This window comes from Hypanus sabinus, chromosome 1 (assembly GCF_030144855.1).
Source record: "Hypanus sabinus isolate sHypSab1 chromosome 1, sHypSab1.hap1, whole genome shotgun sequence".
NCBI classification, from domain to species: Eukaryota; Metazoa; Chordata; class Chondrichthyes; order Myliobatiformes; family Dasyatidae; genus Hypanus; species Hypanus sabinus.
The window spans coordinates 108,485,879-108,512,043 of NC_082706.1; the positions used below are offsets into that span (position 1 = coordinate 108,485,879).

The following is a 26,165-nucleotide window of genomic DNA, read 5'->3' on the forward strand; positions in this document are numbered from 1 at the left end:
GCCTGCACGCGGGAAGGGACTGTGAATATGTGCCTCCTACAGTATTCCTGCCCGGGGAGGGCAGAAATGGGAAGGCTTAAAAGTGAGACCAAAGTTTGAATAAATCTTTTACACAACTGTAACTCACCGTCTGCATGTTGTTATTCCAGCGCTGTGGGTAGCACACCACTACAATTGGTGACCCCGACAGCCCAAATGCTATTTAGAATGAAGATGAACCACGCTGCATCTGTTCATGCAGTTTCGTTAAAACTGCCAAGCTTCTGGACGCTGCGACCTCACCTATGGTTCCAACAAGCAGAAGCCCAATTCCACATTCGGCAGATAACCTCAGATACCACATGTTACTACTACGTAATGTGCTCACTCAACCAGGAGACAGCCGCCCAGGTGGAGGAGTTTATACAGTCAGCCCTGGAAGACAGCAAATACACAGCATTCAAAGCCCTGCTCAAAAGGACTTCTGGACTCTCAGCTGCACATGGTGCCCAAAGCAACAGGGGGCTGGAGACCATGTGGCGACTACTGCAGACTGAACAAGGCTACAACACCGGACCACTACCCTGTGCCACACATTCAGGACATTGCAGCAAACCTGCACGGCGCAAGGATCTTTTCCAAGGTAGACCTTGTTCCGGGATACCATCAAATCCCAATACATCCGGACAACATCCCCAAAACAGCACTCATCACTCTGTTCAGCCTTTTCGAATTCCTCTGAATGGCATTCGACCTAAAGAATGCCACACAGACGTTTCAGCGGCTCATGGACGCGACCTGGACTTTGCATTCATCTATTTGGACGACATCCTCATAGCCAGCAGTAGTCGTTAGGAGCATCTGTCCCACCTCCGTCAACTCTACGCCCGACTGAGTGAATAAGGCCTAACAATCAACTCGGCCAAATGCCAGTTCGGACTCGATGCCATCGACTTCCTGGGTCACAGGATTACTAAAGACGGGGCAACTCCACTGCCCGCCAAGGTAGACACGGTCCGCCATTTCCCCGGACCCAACACACTCAAAGGCCTGCAGGAATTCGTGGGTATGGTGAATTTCTACCACCGCTTCCTCCCCTCAGCAACCCGAATCATGCGCCCCCTGTTCACCCTGATGTCAGATAAGGGCAAGGACATTACCTGGGACGAAGAGGCCGCAGCCGCCAAAACCAAAGAAGCCTTGGCAAACACCGCAATGCTAGTGCACCCCAGAACAGACGTCCCTACCACCCTCACAGTGGACGCATCCAACACAGCAGTCGATGGGGTGCTGGAACAACTCATTGAGGGTGGCTGGCAACCCCTGGCATTCTTCAGCAAACACCTAAAACCACCCAAACTCAAATACAGTGCTTTCGACCTGGAGCTGTTGGTACTATACCTGGCAAACTGGCATTTCAGGTACTTCTTAGAAGGTAGGCCCTTCACTGCGTTCACGGACCACAAACCACTTACCTTTGCGTTCACGAAAGCATCCAACCCCTGGTCGTCCTGCCAGCAGCGACATCTGTCCTACATCTCCGAATACACGACGGACACCCGGCATGTCTCGGGAAAGGACAACGTCGTGGCGGATGCACTATCCAGACCTACCATCCAGGCCCTGACCCAGGGTGTGAACTATGCAGCGCTGGCGGAGGTGCAGCAGGCAGATGATGAGATCTCTAGTTATCGAACTGCAGTCTCTGGTTTGCAGCTCCAAGACTTCCCCGTAGGCCCAGGTGAGAGGACCCTACTGTGTGACATAGCTACCAGCCAACCTCGCCCCATCATCCCGGCAGCGGCGAGTTTTCGACTCCATTCACAACTTAGCGCACCCCTCCATCAAGACAGCCGTCTGGATGGTCTCCAACAGGTTTGTTTGGCACGGACTCCGCAAGCAGGTCAGTTAATGGGCCAAAACGTGCATGCAGTGCTAAACAGCCAAGTTGCAGCGGCACACCAAAGCCCTGCCGCAGCGTTTCGACCACATTCATGTGGATATCGTGGGGCCCCTGCCAGTGTCACGAGGAGCACGGCACCTCCTAACTATCGTAGACCGGTTCGCAAGATGGCCAGAGGCAGTCCCGCTCACCAACACCACCTCCGAATCCTGCGCCCGAGCACTGATTGCAACCTGGGTATCTTGCTTGGGTGTGCCGGCCCAAGTTACCTCCGAATTGCCCAGTTCAGCTCCAGCCTGTGGTCAACTATGGCCAGCCTTTTGGGAACACAGCTACACCACGCAACTGCCTACCACCTACAATTGAACGGACTAGTGGAGTGTTTCCACTGTCACCTGAAATTGGCTCTCATGGCCCGCCTGAAAGGGCCTAACTGGGCGGATGAACTTCCCTGGGTCCTGCTCGGAATCCGCACGGCACCCAAAGAGGTTCTGCACACCTCGTCGGCCGAGTTGGTGTACGGTGCACCCCTGGTCGTCCCAGGAGAGTTCATACCAGCCCCAAGGGGGCAAGAGGAAGAACCCACAGCAGTCTTGGACAGACTATGTGAGAGGCTTGGTAACCTGGCCCCCATACCCACTTCACAGCATGAACAGAGCCCGACCTGCAGCACTGTAAGTTTGTTTTTGTACGACGGGACGGACATCGGGCACTGCTACAGCGGCCCTACGAGGGGCCATTTAAGGTGATCAGGAACAATGGGTCCACGTTCGTGCTGGGCATTGGGGGGAAAGAGGAGATTTTCACAGTGGAGTGACTCAAACTGGCGCATGTGGACTTGGCGCAGCCGGTTGGAGCTCAGGCACTGCGGCACAGAGGCAAACCTCCCAAACAGAGGCCGAGTCAGACAGTGGACACTGGGGGGTGTATTGCCATTTCTGGGGGGGTTACGTGGTGACCCACTTTCCAGCGCACTCGAACCGGCTCACAAAATGGTGTGTGCCAGCAGAGAAGCCGGCCCCAAAAAGGGCGCCAGGGCTTCTTCACCAGCAAGGGGAAAAGCCTGCGCGTGGGAAGGGACTGTGAATATGCGCCCCCTACAGCATTCCCGCCCAGGGAGGGCGGAAACGGGAAGGCTTAAAAGCGAGGTTGCGAAGTTTGAATAAATCTTTTATGCAACTGTAACTCACCGTCTGCGTGTCGTTATTCCAGCGCTGTGTGTTGCACACTGCTACAATGTCCTTTCAACCACTTAAAGGTGCATTTAAACATTTGAACATCAGGTGAAGGCAGGATCGGGTTGATTATCTTATCTGAAGTAAGAACACTGGTTGAATTAAGTGTTAACAACCAAATACTTGCAGGCTAGTATCCAAAGAGAAGCAGCTTGTTTAGTGAAATGTATGTCATGTTAATTCTTTATTTCTTATTGACTTGATTTCCTGCAGCACAGAAGCAGGACCACTCCCCTACCCCAATTCCTTTATTCTTTTCAGATAAGTGAATGATAGATACACAAAATTTGACAGAGATACAAGAAGCGACTTGAATAGATGACCAGAACCTTTGTTGGAGAGGAACGTTTTAAGGATTGCTTTAAATGATGAAAGTTGGTGGAAAGATTTAGGCAGAGAATTCCTGTGCTCCGTTAACTGAAAGCATCGGTCACAGTTTTGGTGCAATTGTATTTTGAATAATCAGAAGCCAGACGTGGAAGTGGACGGACATCTCAGAGAGTAGCAAGGTGGGAAGAAATGACAGAATTAAGATGGGGAACTGAAGACAAGGAGAAGAATTATAAAATCATTAAGTTGGTTAAGCCAGTTCATTCTGAGGATTTTGAGCACAGGACTAATGAGTAGTTAGGGAAAGTCTTGAATGCCCTAATGCTTATGGAGTTTAGAATAACCACCTGGAACTCCCCCATCTGCATTGTAGAAATGTATGTTAAGAGTTTACAACAGAGGAATTGAGGTGTGTACTGAGTTGGGACATATTAGAATAATAGAATCCGTTAGCAGAAAAACAGGCCGTTTAGCCCAAATCATCCGTATTCACCACTGGTGGGCACCCGCCTGTACTCATCCCACCACCCAGCATATGGTCCATACTGTGCTCATTTAGACATTCCTGAAATCCCGTCAGCAACCTTGCTTCAACCACTATCAGTACATTTCAGGTACTTACCACACTCAGGTGAAGGTGGTGTTATGAGGTGGCATCATGGTTCTGTATTAAGATGTGGTCTGATGTTTATTTCCTGGTCAAATATAATGTCAAAGTTACATACAGTATGATTAAAACACTAAGAGGATCAGAATTATTAACTAGCAAACTGAATGTGATAATGACTAAAGAAAATTAAAAATATCAATCAGGTTCATTATCATACATCATGAGATTTGTTGTTTTGTGGCAGTACAGTGCAAGACATAAAATATACTACAAGTTACAAAAATAAATAGTGAAAAAGAGGAATAACATGGACCATTTCAGACATTTCACGGAGGGAAAGAAGCTGTCCTAAAATGCTGAGTGTGGGTCCTCAGACCCACCTCCTCCCTGATGGAATTAATATGAAGAAGCATTTTCCATATGGTGAGAGTCCCAAAGAAGAACACTACCTTATTGAGATACACCTTTTGAAGATGTTGTCATTAGTGGGGAGGCTTATACCTGTGATGGAACTGGCTGACTCTAGAACCCGCTGCAGCTTTTTCAATCCTGGTCATGGGAGTCTCCATACCAGACAGTGTTGCGTCTGTCAGAATGCTCTATGCTGTAGGTCTGTAGAAGTTTGCAAGAGTCTTACCAAATAGCCCAAAATTTCTGAAGTATAGTCACTGGCATGCCACCATCATGATTGTATCAATGTGTTAGGCCCAAGATGGATCCTCTGAGTAACTTGAAGCCACTCCCTGTTTCCACTGCTGACTCCTCAATAAGGACTGGTGTGTGTTCTCCCAACTTCCCTTTCATGAAGCCCATAATTAATTCCTTAGTCTTGCAAGGTGGTTGTTGTAACACCACTCAACCAGCTTATCTATTTCTGTATGCATCCATGTGGCCGTCTTAGATTCTGCCAACAACTGTGGTGTTGTCAACTGATTTATAGATGGCTTTTGAGTTCAAGATTCAGGATTGATTAATGATATTTCCAGTACACAAGTATAAAGGAGAACAAAATGATCGTTACTCTGGATCAGATGCAGCTCAACAGTACAATAAATATAAATAGATAAGTTAGCTTATATAGATAAATCGTATATGCAGCAGGTACTACTATGACTGGTGGGTTATGGGGTGAGTTAGTGGGTGGACGTGTTGATCAAAAGTTTCAAAGGTACATTTACTGTCAGAGAAATGTATACAATATGCATCCTGAAATTCTTTTCTTTCACAACCATCCACAAAAACAGACAGGTGTCCCAAAGAATGAATGACAGTTAAATGTTAGAACTCCAAAGCTACCCCCCCCCCCATGCATAAGCAGTAGTAAAACAATGATACCCCCTCCCCCACTAGCAAAAGAAAACGTCGGCACCCCCCCCCCCACACAGCACTCAAGTGTGCAGCAAGGCATCAATAAAGACAGACTTACAGCACTCCAAAGACTACTCGTTCACCCAGTAATTCAACATAGCACAGGCTCTCTCTCTCTGTCCCTAATAAGGGGAAAAGAGGTGTCTCCATTTCACAGCCTCATTGCTTGGGGGAAAAGTAACTTTTTGAGTCTGGTGGTCCTGGTGTGCATTCTACATAGTCTCCTCCCTGATGGGTGTAGGACAAACAGTCCTTGAGCAAGGTGGGTGGGATCCTTCATGATATTGCTGGCCTTTTTCTGTATATGTCCTTTATGGTGGGTAGGCTTGTGACCATGACGTGCTGGCAGTTGCATTTGCCCATTGTAGAGCCTTACTGTCTGCCGCGGTACTATGATGCAGTGTGTTAGGGTGCTCTCTACTACACATCTGTAGAAGGTCATGAGTGTTGATGTGCACAGTCCAGCAAGCTTCAGCATTCTCAAAAGGTAAAGGCATTGATGAGCTTTCTTGATTATGGAGGATGTGTTGTGTGACCATGAGAGATTGTGTGAGATGTGGACTCTCAGGAGTTTAAAACTTCTCGCAGTTTCCACCGCTGTGCTACCAATGTAAAGAGGGCATGAGTGGTTAGAGTTCTTCTGAAGACGATAACCATCTCCCATGTCTTGTTGACATTGAGGAAGTTATTTGCTTGCACCAGGTCTTGAATTCTTCCACCTCCTCAATGTAGGCCTTCTCGTTGTTATTGGTGATGAGGACCACCACTGATGGGTCATTGGCGAACTGTCATAGTGAACAGATTGTACAGCAGGTTTAGAATAAACTAGTGAATTATATAGTCAAGGCTTTAAACCGATAACATGAGGGAGAGGGTGGAAGTATTCAGGAAAGTTAGTTTTAAAACCCACAAGTGGAATGTCAAATAGCTACAATAGCTTTGTGTGGAATAAGCTGTGCACATCTGGAAGAGACAGAAAGTATGACAAAGGTAATTGGACAATACTATCTACTGTGGCACCTAGGGAAAATAAAATCAAGTCATACTTAAAAAGGCACTGCTTCTGAATGTGCATAACAGATAGAAACTAATGTTTCAGTAAATGTCTATTGCAAGTCACAATTTCAAAATAACCATGCTTGTGAATAAAGAATTTAATGGAACTCGATTGTTCAATATGATGGACAGTCCGGAAAATGGACAAAGGCAGTTAAATTAATAGATCTCTGTTTAGAAAATAATTGGGTGATGCTACAAAAAAAAACAAGGGAATTGTTTATAAGTCCTGAAACCATTGTGGGCATCTGATAAATTACAAAATTAGAGGTAAACATAATAAATAAAAATATAATTAATAATAAGAATAATAAACTGAGGGTTTATAATGCATTGGTCAGACTGCGATTAGAATGTTGTGAGCAGATTTGAGCCTATTATCTAAGAAAGGATGTGCTGGTATTGTAGACACTACAGAGGAGATTCACGAGAATGATCCTGCGGATGAAAGGATTAATATATGAGGAGCATTTAATGGCTTTGAGCCTGTACTTGCTGGAGTTCAGAAGACTGAGGGGGGATTCTCATTGAATAGTGGATGTGGAGAGGATGGGGGAGTCAAGGACCAGAGGGCACAGCCTCAGAATAGAACAATGTCCCTTTAGAACAGAGATAAGGAGGATTTCTTTAGCCAGGCGGTGGTGAATCTATGGAATTCATTGCCACGAACCACTGCAGAGGCCAAGTCATTGGGTGTATTTAAAGTGGATTTTGAGAGGTTTTTGATTAGTAAGGGTGTCAAAGGTTATGGTGCGAAGGCAGGAGAATGAGTTTGAGAGGGATAATAAATCAGCCATGCTGGAGCAGACTGGATGGACTGAATGACCTAATTCTGCTCCTATGCCTTATGGTTTTTTAAAATAATAAAACACTTTAATCTGGTAAAGAAATTAACAATAGCGTGGAGTATAAAATACAATTTTCAAAATCAGTATATCATGGAACAACCCTGAGAAGAGGCTATATAAGAATGTAAATAACACAATAAGGAAAGCTCAATTACTAACTTTCTAACTTCCTAATTAACCTTTTAGGATGAGTGGTCACATCATGATAGAATTTTCCATGAACATTGAAAATTATTTAGTTTAAATCTAATCTAAGATTCCAAAGCATTGGGGGCTGTGTTAGACTGGGAAACTACATTAAGACACAGGGTAGTGGACAAACAATAGCTAACATTTAAAGAGTTAAAACACTACTACATAGTTTAAAATTTTTTTACCCCTTTTAAATGCTCAAAAACCAAACAAGGTAAGTGGTCCTATTATGGCTAACAAGTTAAAGGCATTATCAGATAAATGAAAAAGGCTTTATAATATTGTAAGGCCAATAAGTCCATGAATGGGGCAAGAAGGAACAGTTGAGGAGGATGGCTTTGTGAGGTGGTGGACTCCTCCCATTGCTTACACAGGTCTGAAGGAGTGTTGCTCCAACACTCAGTAGGTTCCACTGTACCCATGACAGAGCTCGCAAGCATGCCTTCCTTTCACTAATGGTACAGTGCAGGTGCCACACCTACCATCCAACACATGCACCATTGTCACTCATACTTCAGAATCGCTGCAGATGCTGGAAGTATGAAACACAAATACAAACTATTCAAAAATTCAGCAGGGCAGGCAGCACCTGCAGTTTCTTGTTTAGCACCACCCAAGTCTGCAGCCTCTAAACCAAGAATGGTAAAGCTAGTAAGCACACCACGTTCAGGTTCCCCTCCTGGTCTGCCTGGAAATATATTGCCATTCCCTCATTGACACTGAGTGTAGGCCCTGGCTTTCCCTATCACACAGCTTCATGGCAAAGCCTTCATTAGGGCAGCAGCAAGAATGACAGGCCAGTTTCCTCTCAGGGGCAGGGGTGTGGTGGGGGTAACCAGGTACAGACAATAAATGGTTACCTTGGTAATGATGCCCTATACCCAATACATGTGAAAACTACAAGTGAAAAGCTGTATCCTGAAGTGGCACTTTAGAGAAAGAAAGGAATATTATGTCTCAAATAACTAATTTTCAAAATGAACTCTCGGGATTCAGGAGCATGACTCAGCACAAAAACACATTGACTGGAGTCAAAAGTAAAGTCCTGCTCTAGAATGAGTGGGAGACCATGACTGGGTCTTTCTTCATTCTGAATCCCATTTACAGGGGATTTAAAATGTTCCTTAATTTCTCCTTTGCTACTATTAACTTATTTAAATTCCTCATTCTGTTTACCCCATGATTCCTCAATAGTTTTCATTTGTCTTCTGCAATGAGGACAGATTAACATTATTTCTTTAAGTTTCTGAAATTCCTTATTGTTGACATAATACTGGCTTTCAATTGACCCACCTTTATCTTTTGCAAGCTGCTTCTCCTAACATACATGCAGAACCAATTACAATACTAACAATACTGTTTATTTTTCCTCAGTTTCTACTTTCTCAATATTCAATAGTTGTATTCAGATCTGTATTAACACCTTAAAGGAGTTAAGAGATGCACAAAACATTTTGGACTACCTAAGCCACACGCAGTGTTTGTTAATATATAGTTGCTATGAACCTTCTTGTTAACCTTCAAGTTAATATGACCCTCAGGGTAATGATGTTATTAATAGCATTTGCCATTGAAGACTATTGATATTTTCTATCAGGAAATGAAATGAGATGTTCCAAGTTAAAAGTTCCACTCCTACTTTTTTTTTTGAAATGGGGTAGAAAAGTTTGAGATCTTAGAGTTCTTCATTTCAAAGTGCATTGGGATTTTGTAGCAGTGTTTGACTTGTAATATCTAAAATAAAACAAACAACTTCTGCATGCTAAGTATCTAGAAATCAAATAAAGTAAATATTTTTGTTGATATTCATTGAGGGACGAAGGTTACCCCAGCACATCACGAAGAACTTCCCTGTACAGTAGAAATGGATCCTCAGACAGCTGTCTCATTAAAGATCATTGTTGGGATAGCTAAAGACGTTAACTGATCAGTCTCCACCCCAAAAGTAAAATGAATTATACTCACGTTCTGTCAGAAAAACTTCTTTGCAGAACACATTATAACTAAGATTCAAATCCCAGCTTCAGTGTAATGTGACAAAACCAGGGGGGGTCTAAACCAGGTGAGGGTAGCTGGCAGCCTCATACTCCAGTGAGATAGGGACATGTCTATCCTAACACACAAAGTCAGCTCCAACAGATAGGGCAAGTAAGATCTTCAGTGAGATCCAGTGGCCTGGAAGCGGTACTGCAGTGCTCCAGAGAGAATGAAGGGCATGACAAGGCACACAAGACGTCACGGTCATCCACTGTAACCAAGGAAGGCCCCAGCTGTGACATTTGTTCATACCACTGGACTCGTATTTCTGAAGTTGAGAGAGTGGAACTTTCCCAGTGCAAGTGCTTTTCCACTTTAAAAACTCTGCCTGCCATCATTGGATGCGACGGACTACCCTCAGTTAATAGACAATGTAAAGGGGTTGTTCCTATATAAACTATATTGTACTGACATAGGCATAAGGATCCATCTGCGTAGTTTTTTTTACTATTACTAATCTATAGAATATGGGGTTAGATCACACCTCAAAGCTGAACTCTGTCTTAAGAACCAGCTGTCAGTAACGTGAGTATCAATATGTTGTTTTGTCATGAAAAAGATAACTATTCTGCAATGAACATTAGAGAATCAAACCAGCCAACCCTACATGCTATGATGATAGGCTGAAGGGTCTGAATACACTGCATGATTCTTTATGGCTATGACATGATTGTGAAGGGCAACAGGCTGAAGAAAACACTTTCTCCATGTCACACACCAGCCTGATTGCATTCCCTAATCATCACTAGATCAAAATCCAGCAACTCTTAATCCAGCAGTTTAATTAAACCATCCTCATCCAGTGAACGGCTGCAATTCAAGAGGAAGGCCTTCTCACATTCTCTAGAAAGAATGGACAGTAAAAATAGCCTTCCGACAATGCCCACATCTCGGGTGAATTCTAACTTAGACGTACTGCTTTCAGCTAGGAATGAACACTTCCAGGAATGACCCTGGGTTATGGGAAGTGTGTGGCAGCAGCTCTGTCTGCTGTGCCAGCTTGGTTACAATCTAGCGAGAAGGGCAGAAAATGAGGGAAAAGAAATATGGAGGGAAGTGTTGGGGGTGTGAGAGGCTGGTAAACAAAAGCCATTTTGCTCTGAAGAATTTGTAATCACATAGCACCTTTCAAGATGTAGTACCTTGTAGCTAATTACCATAATTTTCTGAACATGTCTTTCTTGAAATATTTGTGCATAATAATGTACAAGAAGCTGCAGTAAGTGACCATTAAATCTGTTTCAATGATCCAATTGAGGGATAAGTATTGGCATGTTTATGAGAAATAATTCCCCTGTATGAATTAATAATCACATTTTGTTTGATACTGTTTGTTTTTATAAATGTTTGGGATATTTGGCTATACGATGAATGTTCCAAATCTGCAGGATATTTTTGACAATGTCGACAATTATGAATCCTTGCTCTCAGGTGAACAGGTATAACTGGTACAACTGGAGCAGGCCCGATTTAACATCTTGTCCCTGATGAATTGTCCTCCATGATTGCTCTCACATTTGTGAAATTTACCCTTTATAGTCTTAAGTATTAACAGTTTAATAGATTTTTTTTCTGTGTGTCTGGTGGAGGATGCGTTCTTAAAACATTAAACCATCTCACCTCTTTCCCACTATTGACAGGCCCACTACCTACTTACAGTATTTAAAGAAATACATTCTTCTGATTTCTAACATTATCAGCTTTCCTTTGAACTAAATCATCCCTTTTAGTTATTGTCTGAGCAGAAATTAATTATGGGTTTTCACTTTGAGAAGGGAACGCTCCCTCCTGTAGATTACCACATCTCTTTCCACAGGCCCCAGATCTTCAGCACCTTTCCCCACCCCCATCCCCATTTCACCAAATGCCAACCTCCCCAGCTGTCTCACTGATGGTCTTTGTGCCTTGGTGATTATTGCGAGTGACACCCCTGCTGGTTCTTAAAAAGACACTGCTTGAATCTAAATGAATCCTTAATGAGGGGCGAAGAACGAAAGGCTCAACAAAGACTGACACTGGAGAAATTACAGCAAAATATGCTTTATCTTTTAACTTTTGAAAAGATCAGACTGATGCAATAGGATGCAAGTCCTGAGAAGTAGCTTTATTTTCTGCAGTATTGATTACAAGCAAGCTGTCTCTTTTTCCTGTCTCTCTCTCTCTCTCTCTCTCTACAATTCTGCAGTGCCTGGTACACACCCTGATTTTCTTCTGAATCCTGCTGACATCATCTAGCATGACACAGCGAAGTACAGTAGAGTGCACTGTCAGAAGGGATGCTGGTGCAGAGCACTCTCAGCCCCAAGCACACACACATAAATACACACGCAGGATCCAGCACACATTTGCTCTCTTTCGGTCTCTCTCTCTTTCTCCCCCACCTTCCTTGCTTCCCCCTCCCCCAGCTCAACAGCATTGGTAAAGAGGTGGAGAGCTATCAAACGACACAAGCTGGCTGCTCTACCTAAACAAATCCACGGCATTAATCCTGAGATCCAGCTCAACAATGCCTGGGGATGCAACGAAAGATGCAGCAAATGTACATCAGGAGTTCCAACCCAAGCAAAGAAGCCCAGGTGAGTCAGTGGGGTGAATCGGTGGAGGGGGTGAGGATTTGATCCAGTTTAATATATGTAAGAAAGTCTAAGAGGATTGCTGTTTAACAATCTTAACGTTGCACCCCTGCCTTCTGATGTAGAAATGCAGATTTTTTTTTTGAACAGGGCACCGTGTGATAGACATTTTATTAAAGGGGAGGGTAAAAACACAGATCTGTCTTCATTGAAGTCTGCTTTTAAGGGTTTTGAAATCACTATTAGAACACCAATAACAACTAAAACTGAAATGCAGAGCCTTTCTACAATTAGGTTTAATCATTTATCATTAATATTAAAAATAAATCTCTGCCAGCTTCCACAATTATACATTGAACAGCTTCAATCTGTGGGTTCTGGTATTAGGTTGCTAGGTGGTGGTGTCAGATTATGTAACACTTATACGCTTCGTAAATACACACTCAAGGCTGCCTATTTTAGAAAACAGTGCACATACTGAAGCCCAGTGGAAGTGAAGGCCAAATACTGTTTACAGAGCTTAGGTAAAATGAAATTCTAGTTTGATGCAGCTGGCAGAAATCTGAGTGAAATGAATGGTAAAACAAAGCGAGGATGATCACAAATGTCTTTGAATATACAAGGCCGTAATCAGACCAAACAACTGAGCCCACAGCCAACAGACTAAGGTTTAAAGATGCCTTTCCATGCCGTTTCATCCTGGCTTGAAGGTAATGTTCACGTCTCAGGGCTCACCAAGCCAGGATGAATCATGCGAATTGAGCACTCTGTCTAGGCCGACATTTCCGTGTAATGCAGAGCGAGTGCTACACTTTTGGATGTGCAAGCTTTGGATAAGGATAGAACAGGGATCGATCTGATCTCTGAGGAAGATGTAAAATATCCTGCAGCAATCAGAGGGACAAAACAGGGGAACAGATGCCCAGTCCTGTTCTGTCTCTCACAGAACCACTGAAGGAGATTTGCTCTTTGATGTTTTATGAAGTTTACTGGCTGCCATATTTCCCATGCTACAATACAGGCTGCAGTTTTAAAATTCCTTTACTGGCTCTAAACAATTTCAGGTCAGTAAAAAAGCAATAGTTTATCGGTATTTTTGCTACAGAGTTTATCTGATAGGTAACCATCGGCATGGATGCGCAAGAGCTTGGCCTGTAGTATTCAGAAGCCTGAGGGAGTGCTGCCTTTTCAGAAGTACCAGCCTTAAAAAAAAGCCACGTCAATGCCAAGCCATTCAATTCAGATGAATGTAAAACTGTTTGCAGAACTATTCAAACACTTATTACTTCAACAACGTCACTGTAAATATGGAAAGGATAATTGATCCTTCATTAGAAAACAATAGGATACTCCTGTAGCCCTCCTCGAGCAGAAAAATATCTCATGGAGATGAACAAAACCAGGGAGCAGCCATTTTTGGCCGCTACTGGCGTAAAGTATCTACCACGTTTCCTTCTACTGTGATATTATTGGGTTCACCTTCTGCAAAGTCCTAAATTCAAAAGAAGATTTTAAGTTCTATGTGATTGGGGTATCTATGGGTACCCTCACAACAGGGAGATTATACTGTACCCATCTACTACTTAAGGACTTGCTTATTTCCCTGTTCTGCCTCTCGGGCAAGGTCTATCTGTCAATACACACTGCTCAGTGCTGGGCTACCCTTCCTACCAAGGAGTGGTTACTTCCAGTTAATGAAGTAGTTTAAACAGTTTATTTTATTTCTAATGGTACACATTTAAATTTAGTTCTTAACAAACATTTAAAACTCACAGGGGATTTCTGATTTATAAAACTTTTCTGAATTACAGAAGATCTATAAACTATGTACAAATTATTTCCAAGGTACAAATTTTACAAACTAAAAGAACATACCAATGAGTACAGATGGAGTCATCCAGTGCAGGCTGAGGAATGAATTTTAGTTCTTCTTTCTGTCACTCCACCTTTGTCATTTCCCTTGTCATTCCTAACAATCCCCAATGCTTTCTAATATTTATACTGTTTTGCTACTAGTTGACATTATTTGCATGTGATGTTTCTAAGATTTGTTTGCTGGGATAAAGTAATTCACATGGATGGTCTAAAAGATTCTGGGGACAGAGATCCAAGATACCCAAATTCAATGCCACGGTGGCTGGCTGTCTGAATATACAAATATCCCAACTATTAATAGATAAGCTATGTCTGTGTCCATGCTTGATGTGCTAAGAGACATAATCCTATTGTCTTGCATTTTGCTAATACAGACAAGAAGCCTCGTGGTCACCTCACTTTGCAAATCATATCTCTTGAACAGCCATTCAGCTGCCGTGGGCCTGCAGCCTGTGTTGTGTGAACAACATTGTTTGCAAGGCTGTGCTTTTAACTTCAAAACTAACTGATGCTTGCGATTTACATTAAGAACTGAAGACTGGTTCTTGTTTACAAGAGGCTGAGCAAGGGATATTAGTTAGAAGTTTAATTTTGTCACAAACAAATATGCCCCAATGGAAATGTCATACTGCTGTACTAAAAAGCCAAGGCTCTCAGGCCCTGGAAAGCGAATACCTATTGTACTGTAGTCACTGCACAAGCAGATGGCAGAAAGAGCCCAGAAATAAAGAAATGTATCTTCTTCATAGGAAGTCCCTGAGGGCATTGGAAAACTTGGTTTTGTTATAGTCCTGTGGGTTGTGAAGAGGCTAAAGAACCTTGTGTAAGACTTGGCCACACGTGGTGAAGTTAATACTTGGTTGGTTAGCTTGGGACGTTATGTGCATCTTTTACTGCTTGCACAAAGCCTCCACATTCTCCTGTAGAAGAGACTTAAGACAGCCAGTGCCTTTCCAACTGGTTATGAGCCAGGGACTTCCACCAATTCATGACAGTCTTCCATTTCTACAAGGAGGCTTTGAAAGTGTCCTTGAAGTTTTCTTCTCTGACCTCTAGGAAATGGCTTGTCATGCTCAGAGCCGTCTGCATGCCAAACACCAATAATGGCCTGCCACCGAAGCTGGCTGAGTGTCATCAGAATCTCGATGCTGAGGGTATTAAGCTCAGAGGACGCTGCCCATGGTTGGCCTTTACTGTCAGTGGAGTTGGAGGAGCTAGTGGAAATTGCTGTAGGAGACTGAAGTGCAGCGCCATTCAGGCAGCCAGAGGCTGTGCTGGAGATCTGCATTACATCACAAACGTCTGCCTTCATTGAAGAGCAGCTCCTGTGATATGGGAAGTTTTCCAGGGTGTTTCCATGGATCTTGTTAGTTAAGAAGTGGGTTCTCCTGTAGTTGGAGACTAGTAGAGGACAATGTCTTCCAGACACTTGGTGTAATCCTCAGCACTTGAGTGGTAGATTTCAGTGTGACTTGCAAGAGCTGTTGTCCACATTCAGTGAATCACTGATTGAAATTGGATCTGCAGTGTTTATGAATATTCTTGGCACAAAATGGCTGCTAGTCCTTATAAACTCCACTGGGCATGTGTTCACAACATTAAGAAAACTTCTTTAAGAAACTTACCATTGAGCCGCTAAGCTGGTGGGTTGCAGCTCAGAATATAAAACATTGCTAGACCTTGGAAAGTTTGTAGGAAAGATTCATTTGGAACAGAGAACAGTTAGAGGGCGTATAGTTCAGAATTTAGAAGTCTGTTGATAGTAGAGTGGAAATACTGAGTGGAATAAGAAATTTTATGGTTGTAAAATGCTAGAGTAGTATGTTGGATTTTAAGTGAAATGCATTTTCAATTGCAAGGACGTAGTGAGAAGGGTGTGAATATACAATTTACATGGAGGAGCACACACAACATTGAAGAATGAAGTCTGCTCACTGACTGCGGTTTCTCCAACTGCCGCATGTCCACGACAATGCAGAGCAGGAAATTTACTAACTTCTTGGGCATGGAAGTTCATGCACTGTTACTGCCATTCTCAGCATTGCTGAAACTACAACAATTCACTCAGTGAACAAGTCACTCAGTTCCTATCTGAAGGAACTCGGGGAATAGGGTGTGTCTGGAATAGGCATACAGAAGAGTGAGTTGTACAGGAGAAGGGCCTGAACGAGTTATGAATAGTGAAATAAAATTTAAAAAGTGTGCTTGAGGTACAGGCACTGAAGAGATCATCTTTGGAGTTCTGGATATAGAACTGTTTTCCCTATTTAAGGAAGAATGTTAATGTATTGTCAATAATTTTTAGGTTACTGGAATAATCTCTGGAATGGACCCGTAGTCTTATGTTGAAAGACTAAACAAAGTAGTATTATGTTCACTGAAGTCAATTGTCAATGGCACGATAAATGTACATAAAAATCTTGCAATTTGAGTATGCAATAGAAAGTAAAACCAGGACAAGCTTTAAATTTTAAAGAAGTCAAACCATTAAATCACAGTTAAGGATTTAAAATGGTAATAGTAATTGGTCCAATGGAGGACAGGAACTCCTGTCTTGGCTGAGTTGCTTATGTGAAAGGCTGGGCAGGTTAGACTTGCTGGACTTCAGAAGAGTAAATGGTGACCTGACTGAATCATATAAGATCCTGAGAGGTCCTGACAAAGTGTTTGTGGAGAGGATCTTTCCTCTTGTGGCTAAATCTAGAACAAAGGTTTACCGTTAAAAATAAGTGGTCACCTGTTTTGGACAGAAATGATAAACACAAGGGATTCTGCAGATGCTAGAAACAGTGTTCTTACTGATTGCATCACAGGTTACATTCGTTTCTGTGAACTCTGTAATACCATCATTTGCTATTTCCCTCACAACAAACCATGGGTCACCAGCGATCTAAAGGCTCCTTTTAATCACAAAAAGAGAGTCTTTAGGTCAGGGGACGGGGAGAAATGGAAATGTGCAGAGGGAGCTTAAGGAGAAGACCAAGGTGGCTAAAGAGGAATACAAAAGAGAGCTGGAGAACATTTGGGCAGAGTAGCACACAAGACGTATGGAGAGGCATGAGGAACATCACTGGCTTCAATCGGCCTCGCTGTAGAGCCTCATAATGCAGCAGTGAATGAGTTAAACCAATTCTTCAATTGGTTTGATAACTGCCCTCCTGACCACATTCCCCTCATCAGTCCAGATGCCGAGGCACCCAATGCTCCCTCAGCACCAACGCCTTCCCTTCTCCCTCCTCCCCCCGCCAGTTCAACATGTGGATGAACAACACAGGCTATCATTGTCTACACCCCTTCCTTGCCCGGCATCCACCATCTGCACCTCCACATACCAACTACTATTATCCCAATCTTCACCCCCCACCCTGGCCCCCAATTTCAGCCAACTCCTTGAGTTGTCATGGACTTATCTTCACTACTGAGCAGGCGAGAAGGGCTCTGGGGAAGCTCACACATGGCAAAGCATTGGGACCAGATAGTGTGGACCCCAATCTCCTTAAGGAGTGGGTTGAGAGCTGGGTGGAGTTCTCCAGCACATCTTCAGTCCGAGTCTCAGACTGGAGAGGGTCCCAGTACCCGAGAAGGGTTAACTGAAAGTCTTTAATGACCACTGTCCAGTGGCCCTGACCATACCTTGTAAAGGGATGGGAACAAGTGCAGAGAGAAAGAAGGGTGTAAAGTTAGGGTAGAAGCAAAAAGTAGTAAGGTGAAAAGTAAAAGTGGCAGGCAGGCAAATCCAGGGCAAAAAGCAAAAAGAGTCACTTTTCAACATAATTGTATAAGGGATAAGAGTGTTGTAAAAACAAGCCTGAAGGCATTGTGTGTCAGTGCGAGGAGCATTCGTAACAAGGTGGATGAATTGAATGTGCAGATAGTTATTAATGAATATGATATAGTTGGGATCACAGAGACATGGCTTCAGGATGGGAGCTCAACATCCAGGGATATTCAATATTCAGGAGGGATAGACAGGAAAGAAAAGGAAGTGGGGTAGCATTGCTGGTTAGAGAGGAGATTAACACAATAAAAAGGAAGGACATTAGCCTGGAGGATGTGGAATCGATATGGGTAGATCTGCATAACACTAAGGGGCAGAAAACACTGGTGGGATTTGTGTACAGGCCACCTAACAGTAGTAGTGAGGTTGGAAATGGCATTAAACAGGAAATTAGAAATGCGTGCAATAAAGGAACAGTAGTTATAATGGGTGACTTCAATCTACGTATAGATTAGGTGAACCAAATTGGTAAGGGTGCTGAGGAAGAGGATTTCTTGGAATGTATGCGGGATGGTTTTCTGAACCAACATGTCGAGGAACCAACTAGAGAGCAGGCCATTCTAGATTGGGTATTGAGCAATGAGGAAGGGTTAGTTAGCAATCTTGTCGTGCAAGGCCCCTTGGGTAAGAGTGACCATAATATAGTGGAATTCTTCATTAAGATGGAGAGTGACATAGTTAATTCAGAAACAAAGGTTCTGTACTTAAAGAAGGGTAACTTTGAAGGTATGAGACGTGAATTAGCTAAGATAAACTGGCAAATGATACTTCAAGGGTTGACGGTGGATATGCAATAGCAAGCATTTAAAGATCACATGGATGAACTACAACAATCGTTCATCCCAGTTTGGCAAAAGAATAAACCAGAGAAGGAGGTGCACCCGTGGCTGACAAGGGAAATTAGGGATAGTATCAAGACCAAAGAAGAAGCATAAATTAGCAAAAAAAAGCGGCACACCTGAGGACTGGGAGAAATTCAGAGACCAGCAGAGGAGGACAAAGGGCTTAATTAGGAAAGGGAATAAAGATTATGAGAGAACGCTGGCAGGGAACATAAAAACTGGCTGTAAAAGCTTTTATAGATACGTGAAAAGAAAAAGATTGGTCAAGACAAATGTAGGTCCTTTACAGTCAGAAACAGGTGAATTGATCATAGAGAACAAAGACATGGCAGACCAATTGAATAACTACTTTGATTCTGTCTTCACTAAGGAGGACATAAATAATCTTCTGGAAATAGTAAGGGACGGAGGATCTAGTGAGATGGAGGAACTGAGGGAAATACATGTTAGTAGGGAAGTGGTGTTAGGTAAATTGAAGGGATTAAAGGCAGATAAATCCCCAAGGCCAGATGGTCTGCATCCCAGAGTGCTTAAGGAAATAGCCCAAGAAATAGTGGATGCATTAGTGATAATTTTTCAAAACTCCTTAGATTCTGGATTAGTTCCTGAGGATTGGAGGGTGGCTAATGTAACCCCACTTTTTAAAAAAAGGAGGGAGAGAGAAACCAGGGAATTATAGACCAGTTAGTCTGACATCAGTGGTGGGGAAAATGCTAGAGTCGGTTATCAAAGATGTGATAACAGCACATTTGGAAAGAGGTGAAATCATTGGACAAAGTCAGCATGGATTTGTGAAAGGAAAATCATGTCTGACAAATCTTATAGAATTTTTTGAAGATGTAACTAGTAGAGTTTCAAAAGGCTTTTGACAAGGTCCCACACAGGAGATTAGTGTGCAAACTTAAAGCACACGGTATTGGGGGTAAGGTATTGATGTGGATAGAGAATTGGTTGGCAGACAGGAAGCAAAGAGTGGGAGTAAACAGGACCTTTTCAGAATGGCAAGCAGTGACTAGTGGGGTACCGCAAGGCTCAGTGCTGGGACCCCAATATACAATATATATTAATGATTTAGACGAGGGAATTAAATGCAGCATCTCCAAGTTTGCAGATGACACGAAGCTAGGCGGTGGTGTTAGCTGTGAGGAGGATGCTAAGAGGATGCAGAGTGAGTGGGCAAATTCATGGCAGATGCAGTTTAATGTGGATAAATGTGAGGTTATCCACTTTGGTTGCAAGAATATGAAAACAGATTATTATCTGAATTGTGGCCGATTAGGAAAAGGGGAGATGCAACAAGACCTGGGTGTCATTGTACACCAGTCATTGAAGGTGGACATGCAAGTACAGCAGGCGGTAAAAAAGGCAAATGGTATGTTGGCATTCATAGCAAGAGGATTTGAGTACAGGAGCAAGGTGGTTCTATTGCAGTTGTACAAGGCCTTGGTGAGACCGCTCCTAGAGTATTGTGTGCAGTTTTGGTCCCCTAATCTGAGGAAAGACATTCTTGCCATGGTTCACCAGATTGATTCCTGGGATGGCAGGACTTGCATATGAAGAAAGACTGGATCGACTAAGCTTATACTCACTGGAATTTAGAAGATTGAAGGGGGATCTTATTGAGACGTATAAAATTCTAAAGGGATTGGACAGGCTAGATGTGTTTCCGATGTTGGGGAAGTCCAGAACAAGGGGTCACAGTTTAAGGATAAAAGGGGAAGCCTTTTAGGACCGAGATGAGGAAAAACTTCTTCACACAGAGAGTGATGAATCTGTGGAATTCTCTGCCACAGGAAACAGTTGGGGCCGGTTCATTGGCTATATTTAAGAGGAAGTTAGATATGGCCCTTGTGGCTAAAGGGATCAGGGGGTATGGAGAGAAAGCAGGTACAGGGTTCTGAGTTGGATGATCAGCCATGATCATACTGAATGGCTGTGCAGGCTCAAAGGGCCGAATGGCCTACTCCTGCACCTATTTTCTATGTTTCTATGTTTCTAAAGCTTGGACTTTAGTTGCAAGACTGAGCCATGTCATCTGCAGAAATTCTCTAATGACTCAGCAGTAGTTGGGTGTATAAAGGGAGTACGGGACAATGATTACAGAGCCCTGGTGGAGGACTTTGTCAAATGGTACAAGCTGATGGTGATGGACTTTAGGAAGACTAGATCTGTACTGATCTCTGTTGCTATTGATGATGAGGACGTGGATGTTGTGAGGATCGTCAAGTTCCTGGGGGTGCACCTGGATGACAGACTGGAGTGGAGCACCAACACACAGTCTGTGTACAAGAAGGACCAGAGTCACCTCTACTTCCTGAGGAGGCTGAGGTCCTTTAGAGTATGTAGGCCTCTCCGTCACATGTTCTACTTGTCTGTTGTCGCCAGTACAATCTTCTACGCAGTGGTGTGCTGCACTGATGCCAACAGGTTCAATAAACTGATTAGAAAGACTGGCTGTTGTCAGAGTCAAACTAGACACACTAGAGGCTGTGGTAGAACAAAGGACCCCATGGAAAATCCTGTCAATTCTGGACAATGTTTCCCACCCTCTGCATGCCACCTTGGCTGAACAGAGGAGCACTTTTAGTAACAGACTAAGATAACTGCAGCTGCTCCAAAGAGTGCTATATGAGGTAATTCTCACCCTATAAGAGTCAACCCAAAACCAGGGATAGTGATAACCTCCTCTTGCTAGACTGTTTAAGGTAACTTAATTTTTTATTATTACTTACTTCTCGTCCAATGTTTGGATATTTGTATATCTGTGCACTTGTAATGCTACAGTGACACTGAAATTTCCTTTGGAATCAATAAAGTATCTATTGATCTAGTGAGCAATACACACAAAATACTGGAAAAATTCAGCAAGTCAGGCACATCTATGGAGGGTAAAAACAGCCAACATTTTGGCTGAGACACTCCATTAGGACCGGAAAGGAGGGGGGCAGAAGACAGAACAAGATGAGGGGAGGGGAAGGAGTACAAGCTGGCAGGTGATAGGAGAGGCCAGTTGAGGGAAGAGGGGTGCAGATGGTGGAGGGGGATGAAATAAAAGCTGGGGATGGACAGATGAAAGAGAAAGGGCTGAGGGAGGCGGAATCTCGTAGAAGACATTATGGGAAGGAGCAGCAGAACTAGAGAGAAGTGAATATGTAGGCTAGGTGAAAAGGACTGAGGGTGAACAGGATGGGGAACTGAAAAGGGAGGGGGGGAAGAGACATTGGAGAAATTGATGACCTATACCCCCTCCCACAAACCATCCACCTTCCCCCTCACTTGGCCACTTATGAGGAGTGCGAGTACCTGGAGTAAGTTACTCAAGTGTTAAGGGAGTGTCAGGAGTGAGACAATGAGAATTGCGAGATATTGAGAGTCAGGAGTGATTGACGTGGAGATAGTGAATGTCAGGAGTGAGCTACATGGGGGGATAATGAGTGTTGGGAGTGAGTTATGCGAGAGAGCCTAGCTTAAAACAACATTAGACTATTGAATCTGTGGGAGCAATCACATTCATCCCATACCTCTCTCTTTATTTCCCAAACTCCTGTAACTTATTCTCGCTCACACATGCCTTTCAACTTCCTTTTGAATCTTTTTACTGTTAACCTGCACTAAGTGGTAACTTAGAGTATCCTATTAACCTACCAATGGATCTTTGGGACATGAGCATAAGTTGGAGTACCTGGAAAAAACACATACAATCATGGAAAGTAATCAAAAACTCTTCACAGGTAACTCCCAAGGTCAAGATCGAACCTGAGCCTCTGGGGCCAAGAGGTAGCAGCGTAACAGTTGTGGGAGTGTCTCTCTCACACAGAAATGGTGGATAGCTGGAGCGAATCACAATAGGAATAGTGAATATTCCCATGGTAAGCTCCCAGGAGATAGTGAGTGACCGCAGCAAGTTCACGGGGGATGGTGGGTGTCCATGTTAAGCTTCAGGTGAGCTTCACTTTTCAGAACAGTGGCATAAGGACTGCACTTAGTGCTTTGCATGGCATGATGGATTTCTGCAAACTCACACATCGGAAAGATACAGTTAAATTGGAAATAGTGCTGAAAAGATTTACGTGGATTTTGTCAGGACTAGACGGTCTGAGTTATAGGGAAGAGGTTGATGCGGATGGGTCTTCACGTTCCTCAGAACAAAGGAGACTGAGCAGCAAGCTTACAGATTTTTAAAAAAAATTATGTGAGGCAGAGACAGGGCCAGTCTTTTCCCCAGGGAGCCCAAAATGAGGGGATAGGCTTAGGATGAGAGGGGAAAGATGTGAAATGGATCCAAGGGGCAATTCATTCATGCAGAGGGTGGTGAGTATTTGGAATGAGCTGCCAGAGGTGGTGGTTGAAGATGGTACAATAGTATCAATTTAAGAAGCACTTGAACAAGTACAGACAGGGTCCGGGCTTGGAAGGATGTGAGTTGATCGCAGGAAGTTGGGACTAGCTGGGAAGACACCTGATCGGCACAGACCTGTTTGGCCGAAGGGGCTTTATCTATGTTGAATTGCGCTGTAACCATGATGATCCAAAAGCAAATTTATAGGGATAATGGATATTGGAAATCAAGTTCATACACAGTGGCGAGGTCTTGATGGAGAATGACAGGAAGAGCAAGAACAGTAATTGAAGCAGAGATCATACCAGAGGATAAAGAATCATATCAGACAAACAAAGGAAAAAAGTAATGGAGTAAGACATTGAGAAAGAGGAGATAAAAGGGGAGGGATAGTGGATGAGAAAGAGCCAGTACAGATTAGGAGATGAAAATATGAGAGAGAAAAGGAAGCTGTAGAGGTAGAGGAGAGAAACAGTGGAAGAGGAGGCAGATACAAAGACAAGGAGGGGAAATACGCACCTTGGCCAGCATCGTGGCATCCATTACCACATATGGGAGAGTGCTGGGTAGTTAAGACCTACCTTTGCATTTTGGAAAAAATAGCTGCATATTTTCAACACACCTCACCAAATTATCAGTTTATTCACTGAAATACTATTCGAAGGCCTTTATACAGGCAATAATACATAGGCAATAACAAGCAGTAGGGCCTCACTAAATACTGTTTCGTATACTCCAGCCTAGTAATACTTTCACTTAGCCCATTTCTTCGTACTACACTCAGGTACTCCTTACAGAGCCCAATATTCTGACTAAGCACACATTTTCAATCTGAGGAGACTACAGATCTGTACATTAATGATTACCAGTGCTTTACTGCTAGCTTCGCTATTCAACTGGGTGGGAGTTCTAGCCAATATTTATCACTCAGACAATGTAATAGAACAAGTTATTTAATCATTTAACCTCAATGCAAACATTTCCAGAGGAATCATATTAAAGATTATACCAAAATCCAAATTCATCCAGAACATCATATTCAAAACTCTTAAAGAAAACCCAATAAGGCAGGCTGTCAATCTGCAAGTGTGCTGGGTCTGTGGTCCAGAAATGGCCACTAAGTCCAAAATGGAGTCCATTATTAGGCAGTTTGGGGTACTGTGAGACACATGATAAGATAGACCAGAGTGGGCATGGAAACCTCTGCCTGACAGACCTGTTGGAATTCTTTGAAAAATAACAAGCAGGATAGATGAAGGAGAATCATTGGATGTTGTTTACTTGGATATTTAGAAGGCCTTTGACAAGGTGCCACACATGAGGCTGCTAAACAAGATCAAAACCCATGATACTAAATGAAATATACAAGCATTATAGGGGATTGGCTGACTGGCGGGTGGCAATGAGTGGGACTAAAGAGAGCCTTGCTGGTTAGCTGTTGGTGACCAATGGTGTTCCACAGAAATCGGTGATAGGACTGCTTCTTAACGTATAATACGTCAATGATTTGGAAGACGGAATTGATGGCTTTGTGGCCAAGTTTATGGATGATACAAAGATAGGTGAGAGAGGGTGGGTAGTATTGAAAAAGGGAGTCTAGTGAGATTAAAAGAATGAGCAAAGAAGTGGCAGATGGAATACAGTGCTGGAATGATATATGTATTGGAATGCACCTTCATTCATAATAACACTATCATTTTCATATCGTTAACTGAAAGCAGCAAACAGAAAAAAATACACACAAAATGCCCATTTTGCTTCATACAACAATTAAGGAGAATAAGATTTCCCTATTAGGTGAATGAATGTAAAAAAGCTGTTCAGTTTGATTGATTTAACATTTCAAGATAACATATTATATTTCAGCAAACATGATCCAGATAGTGCTTAGATAATGCTGAGCAATGGCTTCCCGGAGATGCTTGTTCTCACTTAGCCTCTCAAACTGCCTCATATGCCAAAAGAAATCAAAATGCTCTTTTGGTTTGCTTTTACATGTACTCAACCACAAACAGTGAGAGTGGAGCCACACTTTATTCCACATCATAGAAGACTGAGAGGTTCATGTGTTTTAAGGATAGTTGTGAGTGTTTTTATGGTAAGATTTCACTCATATTCTGTACTCTTGGGCACCATTTCACATTCATAAACTGCTGCGATAATGCTTGAACTCTTAGCTTCTAGACTTTTATCACTAGGCCAAAATCCATCACCTCTTGGGAAAATTGACTGTTGCTGGGGCAAGGACAAATTTTTATGGGCAAATTATGCCCTCCAGTACCTGTATGAAGCTGTGCCACTGTTACTTACTGAGGGTCTCTGGATGTGTATTGTACCTTCCTCCATGAATCCCCTGTAAAATCCATTTTGTCATATTTCAGTCACAGCCCACAAAGCTGAGACACCCTTGACCAGGGCAGTCAGTGCCAATCTGTTACCACGGTGTCACTTGTTTGTTCTTCACATGCTGTTTTTAGTAAGGGATTTGATAAAGCCCCACTTTTCTCTTTATAAGCAACTGGGAGATTGATCAGAAAATTAAAAGCTTACTGCATCCACGACAGTGTGCCAATTTAGATTAAAGGACAGTAGGCAACATGGTTTTAGAATCAGGAATATGCTATAGGTTACCTAGCTCCATTACTAGTTGATGTGGATCAGTGTTATGAACTTAGTTGTCTGACATCAGGTGTACGTAAAGCCATAAGACATAGGGGCAGAATTAGGCCATTTGGCACATCGAGTCTGCTTTGCCATTAATCATAGTTTCTGACAGATCGTGTTTTTTTTACAGTTTCATTGTTTTCAATTCTCTAATCAGGATATAATGATTGTTTTGCTTCAGACAGTGGCTGTTTTTGTAACGGTCTCTGATTTCCACGAAAGCTCGCCATGACCTTGCAGGTGTTAAATTTAATAGCTTTTGGTTGATGTTCTAATGTCTTTGCATAATTTGAATTTGGTCAGGGAACGTTAGTCTGGCACTGGACCCTCATTAACTTGCACACTTGTTTGACTTTTTGGGTTGATTGTTTTGTCTGCTTTTTGGGGGGTAGTTAGCATGGCATGAATTCTTTCATGCCCTGAGATGTATTAAAGGGGCAATGCTGCCCCCCCCCCGCCCCCCAGTGCTTGGTCATTATTGATCCTAGTTTGGACTGCTCTGACCAAGGTTTTCTGTTCTGTGTCCTTGTATTATT

The 26,165-nt window shown here is 43.0% G+C and overlaps 1 long non-coding RNA gene across 1 annotated transcript in view; it reads right to left on the reverse strand.

The window, feature by feature from the left end:
* Nucleotides 1–3,120: 3,120 nt before the first annotated feature.
* LOC132396527 (uncharacterized) overlaps nucleotides 3,121–26,165 on the reverse strand; it is a 38,504-nt gene continuing 15,459 nt past the window's right edge. Inside the window, exons 2-3 of the long non-coding RNA XR_009513006.1 lie at nucleotides 4,070–4,142; nucleotides 3,121–3,195 (exon numbers count right to left, since the gene is read on the reverse strand). This is a non-coding gene — a long non-coding RNA (uncharacterized LOC132396527). The remainder of the gene's footprint in view (nucleotides 3,196–4,069; nucleotides 4,143–26,165) is intronic.